Source organism: Aotus nancymaae, unplaced genomic scaffold (assembly GCF_030222135.1).
Source record: "Aotus nancymaae isolate 86718 unplaced genomic scaffold, 86718_ANA_hifiasm-v0.15.2.pri h1tg000030l, whole genome shotgun sequence".
Lineage (NCBI taxonomy): Eukaryota > Metazoa > Chordata > Mammalia > Primates > Aotidae > Aotus > Aotus nancymaae.
In genome coordinates, this window is record NW_026988443.1 from 23,201,983 (window position 1) to 23,217,942 (window position 15,960).

General features: G+C 46.8%; 1 protein-coding gene and 1 pseudogene across 1 annotated transcript in view; one reads left to right on the forward strand and one right to left on the reverse strand.

Annotated features, from left to right (window-relative positions):
- The window catches only part of ZFP90 (ZFP90 zinc finger protein), a 110,021-nt gene that overhangs the window by 22,225 nt on the left and 71,836 nt on the right, over window positions 1-15,960 (forward strand). The gene's annotated exons all lie outside the window — the stretch shown is intronic.
- On the reverse strand, window positions 1,237-1,569 carry LOC110568637 (large ribosomal subunit protein eL33-like; annotated as a pseudogene).

Here is a 15,960-nt window from a genome sequence, read left to right on the forward strand (position 1 = left end):
GCATGGCTTTATTGAGCATAATTGATATATGGTAAACTGCACAATTTGATGGGTTTTAATATATGTCTGCCCCTATGAAATGAACACCTCAATCGAGACAATAACCATCTCCATCACTCATTTCCTTGTGCCCATGGAAATCTCCCCTTGCTGCCCTCCTCTGCTACTCCTAGCCAACCACTGACCCTCTGTCAGTCACTATATATTAGTTCACATTTTCTAAAATCGTATGCATGTGGAATCATACAGTACGTGCACTTTTTTGGGTCTGTCTGCTTTCACTCAATGTCATTGTTTTAAGGCTCATCTATGTCATTGTATAAACAGTTTGTACCTTTCTATTGCTGAGTAGTATTCCATTATATAACTGTACTACAATTTGTTTACCCATTCGTCAATGGACTTTGAGTTGTTTCTAGTTTGGGGGCTATTATACAACTGCTATGAACGTTCATGTACAAGTGTTTGTGTGAATACATGCTTTTATTTCTCTTGGCTAAGTACCTAGAAGTTGAATGACTGGCATATGTTCAATTTTTAAAGAAACTGCCAACTGTTTTCCAAAGTGGTTGAACCATTTTCTATCCCTGCCAGCTGTTTATGAGAGTTGCAGCTGCTCTATGTCCTTGTCAACACTAGGTATTGTCAGTCTTTTTAATTTTAGCCATTCTAGTGGGTGTGTAGTAGTGTCTCATTGTAATTTTAATTTGCATTTTTCTAATGACTAATGATGTTGAGCATCTTTTCATATGCTTACTTGCCATCCAGACATCTTGTTTGGTGAAGTGTCTCATCAAGTTATTTGCCCCTTTTTTTTGGTTTTATTTTTGTTTTTTGAGACAGTCTCACTTTGTTGTCTAGGTGCCCAGTGCAGTGGTGCCATCTCAGCTCACTGCGACCTCTGCCTTCTGGGTTCAAGCGATTCTCATGCCTCAGCCCCCCAAGTAGGTGAGATTATGGGTGCCCACCACCACACCTTGCTAATTTTTGTATTTTTGGTAGAGATGGGGTTTCACCATATTGGCCAGGCTGGCCTTGAACTCCTGACCTCAAGTGATCAACCCACCTTGGCCTCCCATAGTGCTGAGACTACAGGTGTGGGCCACAGCACCTGACCCATACTTCTTCGTTTTTGTAGCAGTGCATTTGAAGCACAAAGGTTTTAAATCTTTTTAATTTTTATTTTATTTTTTACAAGAGCACAAATTCATGTCTGTTTTTTGACTTTTCATTAGTTTAAATCCTTGAGGAGTACAGCATCACTTGGATTCTGTGTCCAATAGCCTTAGCAGGAAGATTCCTTCAGAACTTGGCACCAACCATGCCACTGTTTCTGTGGGCTCGAGTTACCTTTCCCCAGATTACTCTGGTTTGGTTTTGTTTGCTGACAGGGGTCACTGTGTTGTTCTTTGCTTTGTATACATAAGTGCATCTCTTGCCCAAATAGAATTCTGTTTCATCTTGGGCATGAACACCTTCAACTTTAAGAAGAGCTGTGTGCTCCCTTTGCTTCCAGAAACCTTGCTTATAGCCAGCAAAAATGGCCTTGGACCACAGTCTTCCAGACATATTTCCTTTTAGAAGTCCTCTTCCCAGCAGGCCTCCACGGGATCCAAGATGGCAGGAAAGTATTTTTATTTTTTTTGAGATGGGTCTCACTCTGTTGCCCAGGCTGGAGTGCAGTAGCACGATCTTGGCTCCAGGGTTCCTGTGATTCTCGTGCCTCAGCTTCCTGAGTAGCTGGGATTACAGGTGTGTGCCACCACTCCCAGCTAATTTTTGTATTTTTATTAGAGATGGAGTTTCACCATGTTGGCCAGGCTGGTCTTGAACTCCTGACCCCAAGTGATCCACCCACCTTGGCTTTCCAAAGTGCTGGAATTACAGGCATGAACCACTGTACCCAGCCCACAAAAGTTTTAAATCCTGATGAAGATTTTTAGATTAAGGTATTGATGTTTATCTTTGTGCTTTTTGTCTACTATTTAGGAAATCTTTGCCAAATCCAAGATCACAAAGAATTTCTCCTATGTTTGCTTCTGGTCATTTTATAGTTTTAGTTCTTACATTCAGGTCCATGATCCATTTTGAGTTCATTGTTGTCTATAGTGTGAGGTGAGGGTCTAGGTTCAGCCATTTTCTTCTAAGATTCCTGGTGCTCTGAGTCAGTATTCTGCCCTCTCCCCACCATACCTCTGTATCCACCTCTTCATGAAACTACCACCTATTCCAGTCTCTTATGTCTCCTATAATACATTCTTCAGCCTCTGACCTCCTGCTGTATACTCAAGCACTTGGTGGGGACAGACACCCCTCTCACCCTGCTCTGTATGTCATGGGGCCTCATTTGGTATTGGTCACAGAGGCAAAGACTAGATGGCATCCCTTTGAGGCCATTTTACCCTTGACAACTATCTATTTCCGGTCACAATTTGTCATCCCATATATCTGTCTGCAGCAGTGACAGCCAAAGGATATGGAACTTCCCACCAGGAGAGAAAACCAACTAGATGTCAACCGGCCTGATACCCTTGTTGGCATGTGCAGAAGCCTTCAGCACAGAAGGTATGCAGCCTTCCAGGATGAAAATCTTCATTTTAGGAATAAGAAAACAGGTTTCACAAGATCCAGTGGCCTGCTTAAGGTCACTCAACTGGCTCATCACAGAGGACCAAACTCAGAACATGCCTTGACCTCTGGGCTACACTGCCAGCCTCCTGGCTGTCACTGTTCTGAAAAACCCCGGGCTCAGACCTTCTGCTCCCAAGCCAGAAGTTTCCACCATGTAAATGCTGCAAGTTGCATGTGGAATTTTCCTACCACTGAGACAAAATGTAGCCCCACATTCTTTTATGGTTTCAAAGGAAAGGAACTTCAATGGATGAGGAGTTTCAAAGGGTGTATTTAAGGTCTTGGGTGCAAGTCAAAGAACTGGTTTTGGGAGGGGCTGGTTGGCCCCTTTTCAAATGGATCCAGGCTTTATTTTTTTCTTGTGCCCTTTGTTGGGTCTAGAAAGGAAGTGCTCCTGGAGGGTTTGGGTGTCAGTTCACAGTACCAAGGCTGTGAGCTGAGGTGGAGAGGATGTAAAGGCTGCCTGGATGTACCTTCCTTCAGTTCTGCCTGCCCCAGTCCCACCACAATGCCCTGCTGTCTCCCTCAGGACCCAAGTTTCTCAACCTGGCCAATTTCCAACCTTTTTCCCAGCCCTTTCATTCAGGCCTTTGTCCACCCAGCCAGGGTGGACACCCACACCCTTTACCAGGGGCATACCCTTCTCCTAGCCCTTAGCTTTGCATGCACAAATGCCTTTCCTCTCAGAGGACCAAGACCCAGCTTGGATCCAAGTTTCTGTGAGCTGGGCAGGCTTGTTTCCTGCCCTGGCACCCCTCAGGCTTGGCCACACTTCCATGTGCTAAGCCTGTCTCCAAGGCTCAGTCCTGAAAAACTTCTTCACCTGTGGCCTGAAACTGGTAATTAGGTCTCATCACATTTCCCTCTGCATAGCTTTCCCATGTGTCTTATCTTCCCATTTAAATAGTAAACTCCTCCTGGGCACAGACAGGTCTGATTCTTACTCGTTGCATCGTATCTCCTCCACATCTGGCATCCTCCACACAGCCCAAATCTATATAGATCTATATATAATTGTTGTTGTTGTTTTTGAGACAGAGTCTTGCTCTGTCACCCAGGCTGTAGTGCACCGATGTGATCTCGGCTCACTGCAACATCTGCCTCCTGAGTTCATACCTCAGACTTCCAAGTAGCTGGGACTACAGGTGCGCACCACCACGCCTGGCTAATTTTTTGTATTTTTAGTACAGATGGGATTTCACCATGTCGCCAAGGCTGGTCTCAAACTCCTGAGCTCAGGCAATCCACCCACCTCGGCCTCCCAAAGTGTTGAGATTACAGGTGGGAGCTACTGCGCCTGGCCAGTATGGATTGTTTCAGTGTGATTTGCCCAGGTCCAAGTTTTGGCAGGAGAAGGTGGGAGGTTTGCAAGCTGCAGTTTACAGTTTTCCTATAAGTTCTGGCAGTGGTGGCACAGAGATGCATGCCCCTGTCAGGGATGGAGGCTTGGGGTTAACAAAGCTGGCATTCATTTCTGAAGGTGACAGAAATAAGAGCATCCACTGAAAAGAGGTCCTGAGCTCAGAGCTTACACCTCACGCTGGAGCACCTCTGCCCACAGGAACGCCTCCATTGTGCCACACAGAGGGAGAGTATGCAGCTGGGATGATTACACAGCACATGCACAAATGCTCCACATGCCAAGCTCCAGGAAAACATGCCACATCCTCCAAGCTGTACTGCTCTGGAAAGGATCTGTTTCTGTGAAGCTTCTACCTGTCTGTGTGAACTGGATTTAAGTAATTCAGAAAACACGCATGCCATCTGTGGTATAGGGTACTTCTGGGAGCTGATGAATGAACCAGGCTTGGTCTTGACTCCCAGTTAACTTGCTGCCCACTAGAGAAGCTGACACATGAACACACTTGAGCGTGATGCAAGGCTCTAAAGGAAGGACATCTTCCCTAGGGAAGAGACATTTAGGACAAGACTTCCAGAAGGGTAGAGATTAGAGAAGGAAATTTCAGGAGGAGTAATGCGTGTGGGCAAAAGTAGGGAGTGGGGATCACCCCGGGCATGCTCAGGGGACAACAAATGGCCTGTGTTGCCTCATATAGGTGAATACAGGGATGACGAGGCTAAGATATTGGCTTGGGACCCATTTATCAACATCCTTGAAAGCCAGCTTAATGCTTTATGGGCATGACCTCGCTGAGTCAGCCAAGTAGATCTAGCTTTGCTGCTTCATAGATGGGCAACCTTGGGCAAGTTGGTTCCTCTCCCAAAGCCTGTTTCTTCATCAGTAAAACCAACTCAAAGGTTAGCTATAAGGAATAAGTGAAGATATTGCTTGTGATATGCACAGCAGGTGCCTGCTTACAGTAAGCGCCCAACAGATGATTATTGTTAGTGTTGTCTGTTCAGGCTCTGTGGGCCTTCTCATAGGATGGATCATTTCTGAGCCAAAGAGCAGCAATGCCTCAGCAGCCTCAAAGGGTAGGTGCGAGGCTGTTGCAAAGGCCCAGGTGAGAGCTTAAAAGTTCTGAACCCCAGCAGAACTGGGGTAAGGAGGAAAGATGATATGGGTCAACAGTACTAACAGGTATCAAACTTAAAGACAGGGTTGGGCAAAGCCCATGTGACTGTGACAGAAGTAGAGACACCTAAGAGGGCCACACATAGCCATTAGCTCATGCCCCAGGATAAGCCCCTGCCATAGCTGAGTCTCTGGCCTCAGGGATCCCAGCATTGAGTGGGGAGCAGAGGAAGGGATGAGTGTGAAGCCTGGATGGTGCTCAAACAGGTACAGTAGACAAGTAGTGCTGGGGGCTGTGTCAGGAGATAGTTGGGGGACTCTAGGGGTAGGGGACAACTTTCCAAAGCTCCCCAGCTCTATCATACACACAGTGTGTGATCCTGAATCCACTATCCTATTTTGTGCCATTTTTTTCTCTTTTTCTTGTTTCTTTTTCTTTTTTTCTTTTTATTTTTTTGAGACAGAGTTTAACTCTTGTTGCCCAGGCTAGAGTGCAGTCAGCTCACAGCAACCTCTGCCTCCTGGGTTCAAATGATTCTCCTGCCTCAGCCTCCTGAGTAGCTGGGATTACAGGCATGTGCCACCACACTTGGCTAATGTTGTATTTTTAGTAGAGATGGGGTTTCTCCATGTTGGTCAGGCTGGCCTTGAACTCCCGACCTCAGGTGATCCACCCACTTTGGCCTCCCAAAGTGCTGGGATTACAGGCGGGAGTCACTGTGCCCAGCTTCTTGTTTGTTTTTCTTTTGCATTATTTTTTTTTATTATTGTCTTTTTTCTTCTCTAAAAATTGAAAAGTTATACATGGTGTTTCTTTTTCTTTTTAGTAGCTGCCCTGGAAATTACCACATGCATCCTTATCAAGGTCTAAAGTTAGTCAAACACTTTACCTTCCTCTTTAGTGATACAAGACTTTAAAGCGTTTTAACTGTTTACTCCCCTCTTGACTCTGTGTACTTTGATTCTCTCTTGTTTTGTTGTAACCTCGGAAAACCTTAGAATAATTATTATATTATACAGTCCATGTTTGCCTAGCTCTACCCACGTATTTGCCATTTTCTTAGTCCTCATACCTTCTTACAACCTAGATCTTCTATCTGGGATCATTTTCTTTCTGCCTAATGTACATCCTTTAGAATATCATTTAATAAGAGTTCCCTGATTATAGATTCTCAGTTTTTGTTTTTCTGATAATATGTGTGTTTGGTGCTCATTTGTGGAAGGTATTTTCGCTGGATAAAGAATTCTAGGTTGTCAGGTCATTCCCCCCCCACCTTTCTGTGTGGAGGTTGACAAATCAGCTGTTAGTCTAAGGTACACTGATATTTTCCCTCTGGTTCTCTCTCTCTCTTATGAGAGTGATATGTGTGTATTCTGCAATTTACAATATGCTTTTAAATATGTATTTCTTTTCTTTTTTTCTTAAAAAATTCTGCTTAGAATTCTTTGGGATTCTTAACATCTGTGGATGCTATGCCTTATCAATTCTGGAAAAATTCTCAGCCAATGTTTCTTCACATATTGCCTCTCTCCATTCTCCTTCTCCTTTCCTCCTATAACTCTTGCTAATCATAGGCAGCTCTCTTCCATGTCTCTTAACTTTTCTTCCATATATTTTGTCTTCTGGTCTCTCTGTGCTATTTTCCATTGCTTTTTTGTTTTGTTTTCTTTTTTTTGAGACAGAGTCTCACTCTATTGCCCAAGCTGAAGTACAGTGGCGTGATCTTGGCTCACTGCAACCTCTGCCTCCCATGTTCAAGTGATTCTCGTTCCTCAGCCTCCCCAGTGGGAGGAATTACAAGCCTGCACCACCACACCTAGCTAATTTTTTATTTTTATTTTTTTGAGATAGAGTCTCACTCTGTCGTCCAGGCTGGAGTGCAGTGGTGCAATCTCAGCTCACTGCAACCTCCACCTCCCAGGTTCAAGTTCAAGTCATTCTCCTGCCTAAGCCTTCCAAGGAGCTGGGATTACAGTGCCTGCCACCACACCTGGCTATTTTTGTATTTTTAGTAGAGGCAGGGTTTCACCATGTGGGCCAGGCTGGTCTCAAACTCCTGACCTCAAGTGATCTGCCCACCTTGGCCTCCCAAAGTGTTGGGATTACAGGCATGAGCCACTGCGCTGGCCTCTATTGCTTTTTTCTAAGCCATCTGCCAGCTCACAAACTGTCTTTTCCATTGCATTTAAAAATTTCAGTTATGATATTTTTTTCACTTCTGAAAAATATACCCCTTTTTCAAGTCTGCTGAAAATTTGCTTCCTTCTTAAATCTGTTAGGTCACTCTTTATAGTTTTCTACTCCCTACAGCTATTTTCAAGCTTGTCTTTTATTGCGTTACACATGGTAAGTATGTTTTCTAATCTATGCTGGATAATTCCATGATCTGAAGTTGTTGTAGATCTATGTCTGCTGTCTGTTGTTTATGCTAGTTCTCATTGTTTTCTTGTGTGCTAGCTTATTTGCTTATATACCACTGAGTATATTTGAAAAAACTTGTCGGTGGGTACTTGTTGAGGCCTAGGATGAATATGCCTCTCTCCAGAGAGGATTGATGGGTCCTTCTGCCAGGTGCCAGGGGCATTAGCAGTCCAGGGGTACTTTATTTTTTATTTATTTTATTTTATTTTTTGAGAAAGAGTCTCACTCTATCACCCAGGCGGGAGTGCAGTGGCATGATCTTGACTCACTGCAACCTCTGCCTCCCAGGTTCAAGCAATTCTCCGTCTCAGCCACCTGAGTAGCTGAGATTACAGGCACCCACCACCATGCTCAGCTAATTTTTTTGTATTTTTAGTAGAGATGGTGTTTCACCATCTTGGCTAGGTTGGTCTTGAACTCCTGACCTTGTGATCCACCCTCCTCGACCTCCCAAAGTGCTGGGATTACAGGCATGAGCCACCATGCCTGGCCTATTTTATTTTAATTTTTGAGACAGAGTCTCACTCTGTCACCCAGGCTGGAGTGCAGTGGCACAATTTCAGCTTACTGCAGCCTCCACCTCCTGGATTCAAGCAATTCTTCTACTTCAGCCTCCTGAGTGTGGCTGGGATTACAGACATGTGCCACCATGCCCGACTAATTTTTATATTTTTAGTAGAGATGGGATTTCACCATGTTGGCCAGGCTGGTCGTGAACTCCTGGCCTCAGATGATCCACCTACCTCAGCCTCCCATAGTGCCAGGATTATAGGCATGAATCACCACACCCAGTGGTTCATGAGTAGAGGTTTTATGAACCACACAAATGATATGAACTTGGGCTGCCAATCTAAGTGATGGGCAGCTTGTGCTTACAATATCTCAGGGACATCTCCTCCCCTTTTCTCTTGCATTCCCAAAGCAGGGAGACCTGTGAGAGTGCCAGCTTAATCTAGGAGAGCCTCCTGATAGATTCCCCACTGGGGACAGGCCTTGAGTTTTGACATTTGTCACACTGGCCCACAAGATCATTAAAACTGAGGTTCTTGGCTGGGTGTGGTGGCTCATGCCTGTAATCCCAACACTTTGGGAGGCCTAGGTGGGCGGATCACTTGAGACTAACAGTTGGAGACCAGCCTGGGCAACATGGTGAAACCTTCTCTCTGCTAAAAAATACAAAAATTAGCCGGGCATGGTCGCATGTGCCTGTAATCCCAGCTACTCATGAGGTTGGGGCAGGAGAATCACTTGAACCCGGGAGGCGGAGGTTGCAGTGAGCCAAGACCACGCCACTGCCCTCCAGGCTGGGCGACAGAGAAAGACTCCATATATTTAAAAAAAAAAAAGAAAAAAAAAGAAAACCTGAGGTTCTCACTTATATATCAGCAAACACCCACAGTGTCAAAATGACCTCAGTGCTTGTTACTTGGCTAAGTTCTTACCTCTCCTTAGATTCTGACCTTACTCCTTTCTCTCTTGCCAGTTCTTCATTGCTTTTAACAAGGTGTTTTCATGTTTTAGCATTTTTGGTTGTTTTCAACAAGTATATCCTGTAAAACAGAACTTGGCAGATCTTGCTGTGTGACCTTGAATAGGTCACTTCCCCTCTCTGGACCTCAGCCCTACCTACCTCATGGCATGGTTGGGAGGATTAAATGAGAAAACGAAGGGAAAGGGGCTAGCATGGTGCTTAGCACTTAGGGCACTCAATAAACACGAGTTCTCCTCCCTCTTACTGCCTGGTGGGGTTGGGTCCTTGGGATAAAGCAGACACTCAGTCATCCAATCTGAGGCCTAAGGTCTAAGTTACGGCAGCAGCTGGGGTTTGAGTGCCAATGCCCAGAGTTCTTCATCCTTTTTCAACCCCTGTGGTACCAGCTAAAAGTTTGCTCCTGGAGATGGGAGACCTGTAGCCCAACCAAGCTAGGCCAGATGCCAATGGTAGGGGAGGCACATGACCACAGTGCCAGTGCTGGGGAGCATGAAGGGCCCCTGGGGGAGCCTGGACGCATGGCCTCTGCCCTGCAGCATCCCTGGAAGTGCCGCCGTTTTGCTTGTGAGGATGGCTTAACTGCAAGTGGCTTGGAGTAACCTGGCTTGTGAGCCAGGTCTCTAGGGGAAACCCTCCCACTTGGATCTAGATGCCAGTGGTATGTGTCTGTCCCAGAGGGACCAGCTTCCTAGACCAGAAAGCCAGGGTGCTCCTCTGCACTGTGGGGAGCTTAGAATAAGAGTCTCCTGGGGCAGTGCAGGCTTTTCCCTGAGTCAGTTCTAACCTCTCTGTCCCTTCCATTACAGTCCCCCACCTGGCCACCCACCACCTGACCAGGGTCACCATAGCCCTCCCTGACACCAGAGGGGTTTTGTTTGTTTGTTTGTTTTTGAGACGGAGTCTTGCTCTGTCACTCAGGCTAGAGTGCAGTGGCATGATCTTGGCTTACTGCAACCTCTGCCTCCCCAGTTCAAGGGATTCTTCTCCTGCCTCAGCCTCTTGAGTAGCTGGGATTACAGGGGCGCCACGGGATTACAGGGGCGTCACACCAGGTCCAGCTAATTTTTGTATTTTAGTAAAGATAGGGTTTCACCATGTTGGCCAGGCTGGTCTCAAACTCCTAACCTCAAGTGATCCGCCTGCCTTGGCCTCCCAAAGTGTTGGGATTACAGGCGTGAGCCACTGCGCCTGACCCACTAGAGGGTTTTAATGAGAGAATGTGGATGTCATTCTCTCTCCAGTGAAGGTTCCCAACACTCAGGATCAGCTGGCATGGCAGCCTCCTGTCCCCTCAGCCCCATTCGGTATCGGTTAGGGAGCCTCCTGTTCTTCCCTGAGCTTACCGCAGTCATTTCTGTCCCCATGGCCCTTACACCAGATCCCTGGAAGGTGATGTCTGGCCAGGCAGGCTGGGCATGTCCACCCTAACAGTGTGCATCGAAAGGTCCCAGCCCAGAGAAACCCTTCTAGATTTCAGAATCAGGTTGGGGTGAGGAGCAGGTTGAAAACCACTGTATTGGCCACAGAGCAGCCCAGGTCTGGAAGAATGAAAAGTCCTCTGATCCTAAATCATTATAGACTATATTATAAAATGAAGCATTTTCCAATCAAATGCAGCACTTTGGCCATTTTACCTGTAGACGTGCATAGATGGATTTTTAAACAAGCTCATCCAAATGGCGAAAAAAGGCACCTGCCCTTGCAAAATGGAAAATGAGATTCAAATGTGGATCAGACATATCAGTTAAGGAGTCCCAATCCCTGCGCTGCTGCAGTTACAGACTTCAGAGACCGCAACCATTCTGGGAAGCTTCAACTACATCCTAATTACCCAGTGGGAAATCGGTGTGTCTTCGGAGGAAAACATTTCTAAGGGCTTTTAGCGAGAGCTGTCTTCTCCCTACAGAGGCAGAGGGAGGAGAATTAGGCCAGTGCCAGACTCAGAGGCGCACATTCAGGTATCAAGAGGCAAACATCACTGCATCTTTTTTAAATCTGGGAATTTCTCTGGAATTCTTTGAATTCCCATAGCAAAGTTGGTATTTCTTTTAAGGCACTTCTTATCTTACACCGTAAGATGTTTTCTGAGATTCACTCATGTTGTTTCTTTGGCCCGGACTGCCCCTCCTCCCTTTATTAGCCAGGCGAAGCTTTGTTTATGACTCAGGAGACTGTTCAAATGGCTCCTCCCCATAAAGCCTGCCCTGACCTTTGGCACTCCCAACAGACAGACCAGCTCATTGAATTCTGCTGAAGAGTCAGCTATAAATGAGAATGAGATAAAACAGGTGCTATTCCCACCTTCTTCCTGTACACCTGTTCTGGAACATTCTTCCAGCAGTTCATAGAGCATTCTGCATTGTGTTTGCCTCTTTGTACCTCTACAGGCCTGTGAGGTCTTTGAGAGAAGGCCTGAGACCTTCACTTCTTGCACCCACTCTCCATCTCCCGAGACCCTTGCTGGGCTTGGCTCTGCAGGCTATGGCAGTCAGTGAGCATCTGAGCGAGCCTCCCTCTGGTAGGGTATTCATCTGCCTTCCCCAAGGCATCTAGTACAGGGCTCCACATGCAGCAGCTACCTTAAACATACTATGAAATGCAAAAAGAAAACTGACTTTATTTTAGATCCCTTGCAATGGAAGATGTTGAGAGCCTTAGCAACTTTCCTAAGCTAAAGTCTATTGGCTTCAAAGTGAGTTTCTAGGACTTTGCTTTGGGGTGCCACCTTGAGAAATTTTAAGGCAATGTGACATTAGGGGGCCCATCCCCAAAAAAGGTGCCAAGGGGTACCTTCTATGAGAGGCTGAACTTTGAGGAGCCCTTTAATGGGAAACCAGTTACTAACCCAGCTGGGAAGAGATCTGAGAACAACCAGCTCACATGGCTGGCTCTGCTCAAGGATGAACAAGGTAAGCAGGCCCTGTGGGTGTCACTTGGGTTTTGAAAGAAGTGCTACATGAATGATTGGCTGCCTGTGGCATGAGGAAATCACGTGACCACCATTGGACAGCACTTCTACCTCAGGCCCAGGCCTATTCCACCGGCTCAGTGCCTCTGGCTCTTGGCTGCTCCTCCCCGCAAATACGCTGCTATGTGCAGAGACTTTTGGCCCCTGGTACACATGTGTCTCTAGCTACCAACATAGCAGCTTGGGGGGTACCATTTTGGGGCATTATTCTCCTAGATTTGATCCCCAAAGACTAATTCCCCCAGGGCTTCTTATACTTGCCCTCTGCCCTGTTCCCTGACTGATCTGGGCAGAGCAGGAGTTCTCACCTGCCTGAACGACCCAGACCCCCAAGAAAGACCAGCTTATCTAAGGATGGAGCTGAACAGAAAGGTCAAGGCCATGAGGTTGGGTAGGGAAGGAGTTTCCCTTAAACAGTCATCAGGCCAGAGTCCTGCTCAGGACCCCTGAACAGGGTCTCATGAGTGTAATATCAGCACTTTGGAAGGCTGAGGTAGGAGGATCAGGCCAGGAGTTCTAGACCAGTCTGGGCAACAAAGCAAGACTCCTTCTCTACAACAAGTAACAAAAGTAGGCATGGTGGCACATGCCTATAGTCCCAGCTACTCAGGAGGCTGAGGTGAGAGGATTGTTTGAGCTCAGGAGTTTGAGACTGCAGTGAGCTATGATCACACCACTGCACTGTAGCCTGGGCAACAGAACAAGATCCTGTCTCTAAAAGCAAAACAAAAACAGCTTTATTAAGGTCTAATTGAAATATGTAAACCACACATACTTAAAATGTACAATATGATGAATTTTAACATATGTATGCATACACCTGTGAAACCACTACTACTGTCAAGATAATGAACTCATCCATCAACTCTAGAAGTTTCCTCCTGTCCTTTTTGTGATCTCTCCCTCCCATCTCCACCATCTCCAGGCAACCACCCATCTGCTGCTCTCTGTTACTGTAGATGAGTTAGCATTTTCTGAATTTTAAATAAATGGAATTATCTACTATGTACTATTTTTGTTTGTTCTTTCATTCAGTGTAATTATTCTGAGATTCATCCTTGTGTATATTAATAGTTAATTTCTTCTCATTGCTAAGTCATATTCCATTGTATAGATTATACCACAATTTGTTAACTCTTCACTTGCTGATGGATATTTGGGTTGATTCCAGTTTGGGGTTATTACAAACAAAGTTGCTATGAATGTTCATATGCAAGGGTCTGTGTGAATATATGCTTTTATTTCCCTTGGATAAATACCTAGACGTGAAGGCTGGGAGCGGTGGCTCATGCCTGTAACCCCAGCATTTTGGGAGGCAGAGGTGGAAGGATCACTTGAGGCCAGGAGTTCCAGACCAGCCTGGCAACACAGTGTGAGACCACTTCTCTAGAAAATATTTAAAAATTAGCTGTTCATGGTGGCATGCGCCTTTAGTCCTAGCTACTCAGGAGGCTGAGGCAGGAGGATTGCTTGAACCCAGGAGTTCAAGGCTGGAGTAAGTTATGATTGCACCATTGCACTACAGCCTGGGTGACAGAGCCAGACCCTGTCTCAGTCAAACAATCAATCAATCAGTTAATACCTAGGAATGGAATGGCTGGGTCATGTGATAGATATGTGTTTAATGTTTTGTTGTTGTTCTTTAGGCCAATACAGCAGAACAGAAATATTTAACTTTTGAAGAAACTGCTGGCTGGGCATGGTGGCTCATGCTTGTAATCCCAGCACTTTGGGAGGCTGAGGAGGGGGGATAACCTGAGGTCAGGAGTTCAAGACCAACCTGCCCAACATGGTGAAACCCCGTCTCTACTAAAACTACAAAAATTAGTCGGGTGTGGTGGCTCACACCTATAATCCCAGCTACTTGGGAGGCTGAGGCAGGAGAATCACTTGAACTTGGGAGGCAGAGGTTGCAGTGAGCTGAGACCACACATTGCACTCCAGCCTGGGCAACAAGAGCAAAACTCTGTTTGAAAAAAAAAAAAGAAAGAATGAAACTGCTGAAGTATCTTCCAAAACTGTCATTCCATCTGCCATTCCCATCAGCGTGTATGAGGCTTCTGTATAGCCTTTCTTGGCTGGCTACAAACTACAGGGGAAGCTTCAGAACTGAGTCTCCCATTGGGTTTACCTGGCTGGTGACTACAACCAAGCCTTGAGACCTGCACTCCCTGTGTCCTAGAAATACTTCCTGAAGACAGTGTCAGGAATCTGCATTCTCTAAGGAAGGTTTTTGGCACCAGGACTGCCCCAGGGGTTGGAAATATTCAGCAGGACCCAAGGGGCCCTCTAGCTCAGCATTGGAAAAAAAATCCGTCTGCACCTGAAGAGGCCACAGTCCCACATTACAGCCCAACTTTCATAGGAACTCACTTTTGCATAACTAAGTATCTGAGCTGGTGTCAGGGCCCCCATAAGCTGTCATGTTCCAGAGAGGTGGTCCCCCAGCCAGACTTCCCAGGAATGAGCTGCAGAACTGAGGGCCCTAGAGCCCGGAGGACCTTCCTGGGTGGAAGGATGCTGATCTAGGCCCATTCCCCACTGGAAGGAGCTATGGGGCAGCGCCCAGGACTAGAAGACAATGTCAACGTCCATGTCCCTACTTATCACTGCTGGGGCCTGGCGTTTCTAGCTGGCCCTACTTGTGGCTCAGGATAACCTGATGTTCGGAACTGATACAATCTGTAGGGTATGAGTCCCTCCAGAGTTTGGAGTGTGCTATGCATTCATTCATCCATTCATTTCATCAACATTTATCATGCCTCCTAGGAGCCAGAGATGACTCAGGTGGGTTGGATCCAGTTGTGAAGCCTCCTAGTCCCTGCCAAGGGATTTAGACAGTATTTAACAAGAGGGACACCTGTTAAATACTGTCCAGGGTTTTTCTTTTTTCTTTTCTTTAAAGAGACAGGATCTTTTATTGCCCAGGCTGGTTTTGAACTCCTGGCCTCAAGCAATCCTCCTGTCTCAGCCTCCCAAAGTGCTGGGATTACAGGTGTGAGCCACCGCCTGCGCCCACCAAGGTTTGTGTTTTAGAAAGATCTCTGGCAGGCAATACGGAGAGTGGTTTAGAGCACAGACGGCTGTGGGGAAGGAGCTTATAAGGAGGAGGCGAGGGAGGGTCTGCTGGGGCAGTGTGTCAGGGGGACGGGGGGGCGGACACGTGGGGTGAGGATGGAGGAGAGTCAGCACATCCTTGGTGCCGCCAGTCCTTTTCTCTCATGGTTTCAGTGATGCTGCTCTCACTGGTTCCCACCACACACTGTGTGCGTAAATAGATGGAGGGGTGGTGGGAGGGATGGGGGATGGGTGTTTGAGCTCAGAGAAGAAGCCTGGAATGAGCACTGTGAGGTGGCAGCAGGGCCAAGGCATGCATCTCCCCACCCACCCATCCCCCGCCAGTATGGAGCAGCCATCCTGCAGCCAGGTTCGGGTGGGTACTGCAGGTGTCCTCCCTGGTCCAGCAGGAAACCACTGACTCATGTCTGACGGCTCTCAGCTTGGACGGGCTCCTGAAGGCTGTTAGTCACCCATGAAACAAGGGCACGTGATCCCTTGCCCTGAATTCCTCAGGCTGTGGACTCCCTGGGGCCACAACTTTGAACTTCTAGGAAGGAAAGGACTCAGGTTTTCTTGGAGAACCCCATCCTCGGGGGCGGGAGGGGAGGGGAGAGGAGAGGAAGCCCAAGCCTGCTGAGGAGGTTAAAAGTCTGAACTTGATTCCTGCCAAGGAGGAGTTGGGTCTCAGCTGTGATCACTGAGCCTTTGCATCCTGTAACCTTTTTCTGGTCACGCATGGCGAGTACAGCACTGGCCAGGCACGTTTCCATCATTTACACTGATCCATGGAAGGCTCCATTCACAGATGACCTCAAAATGACATTCACTATAAGCAGAGTTCACCTTCAAAACACTATGTGAGGCCAGGGGGCAGAGGAGAAGAGGCCGGAGGAGCAGTGGGGTAGGGGCTG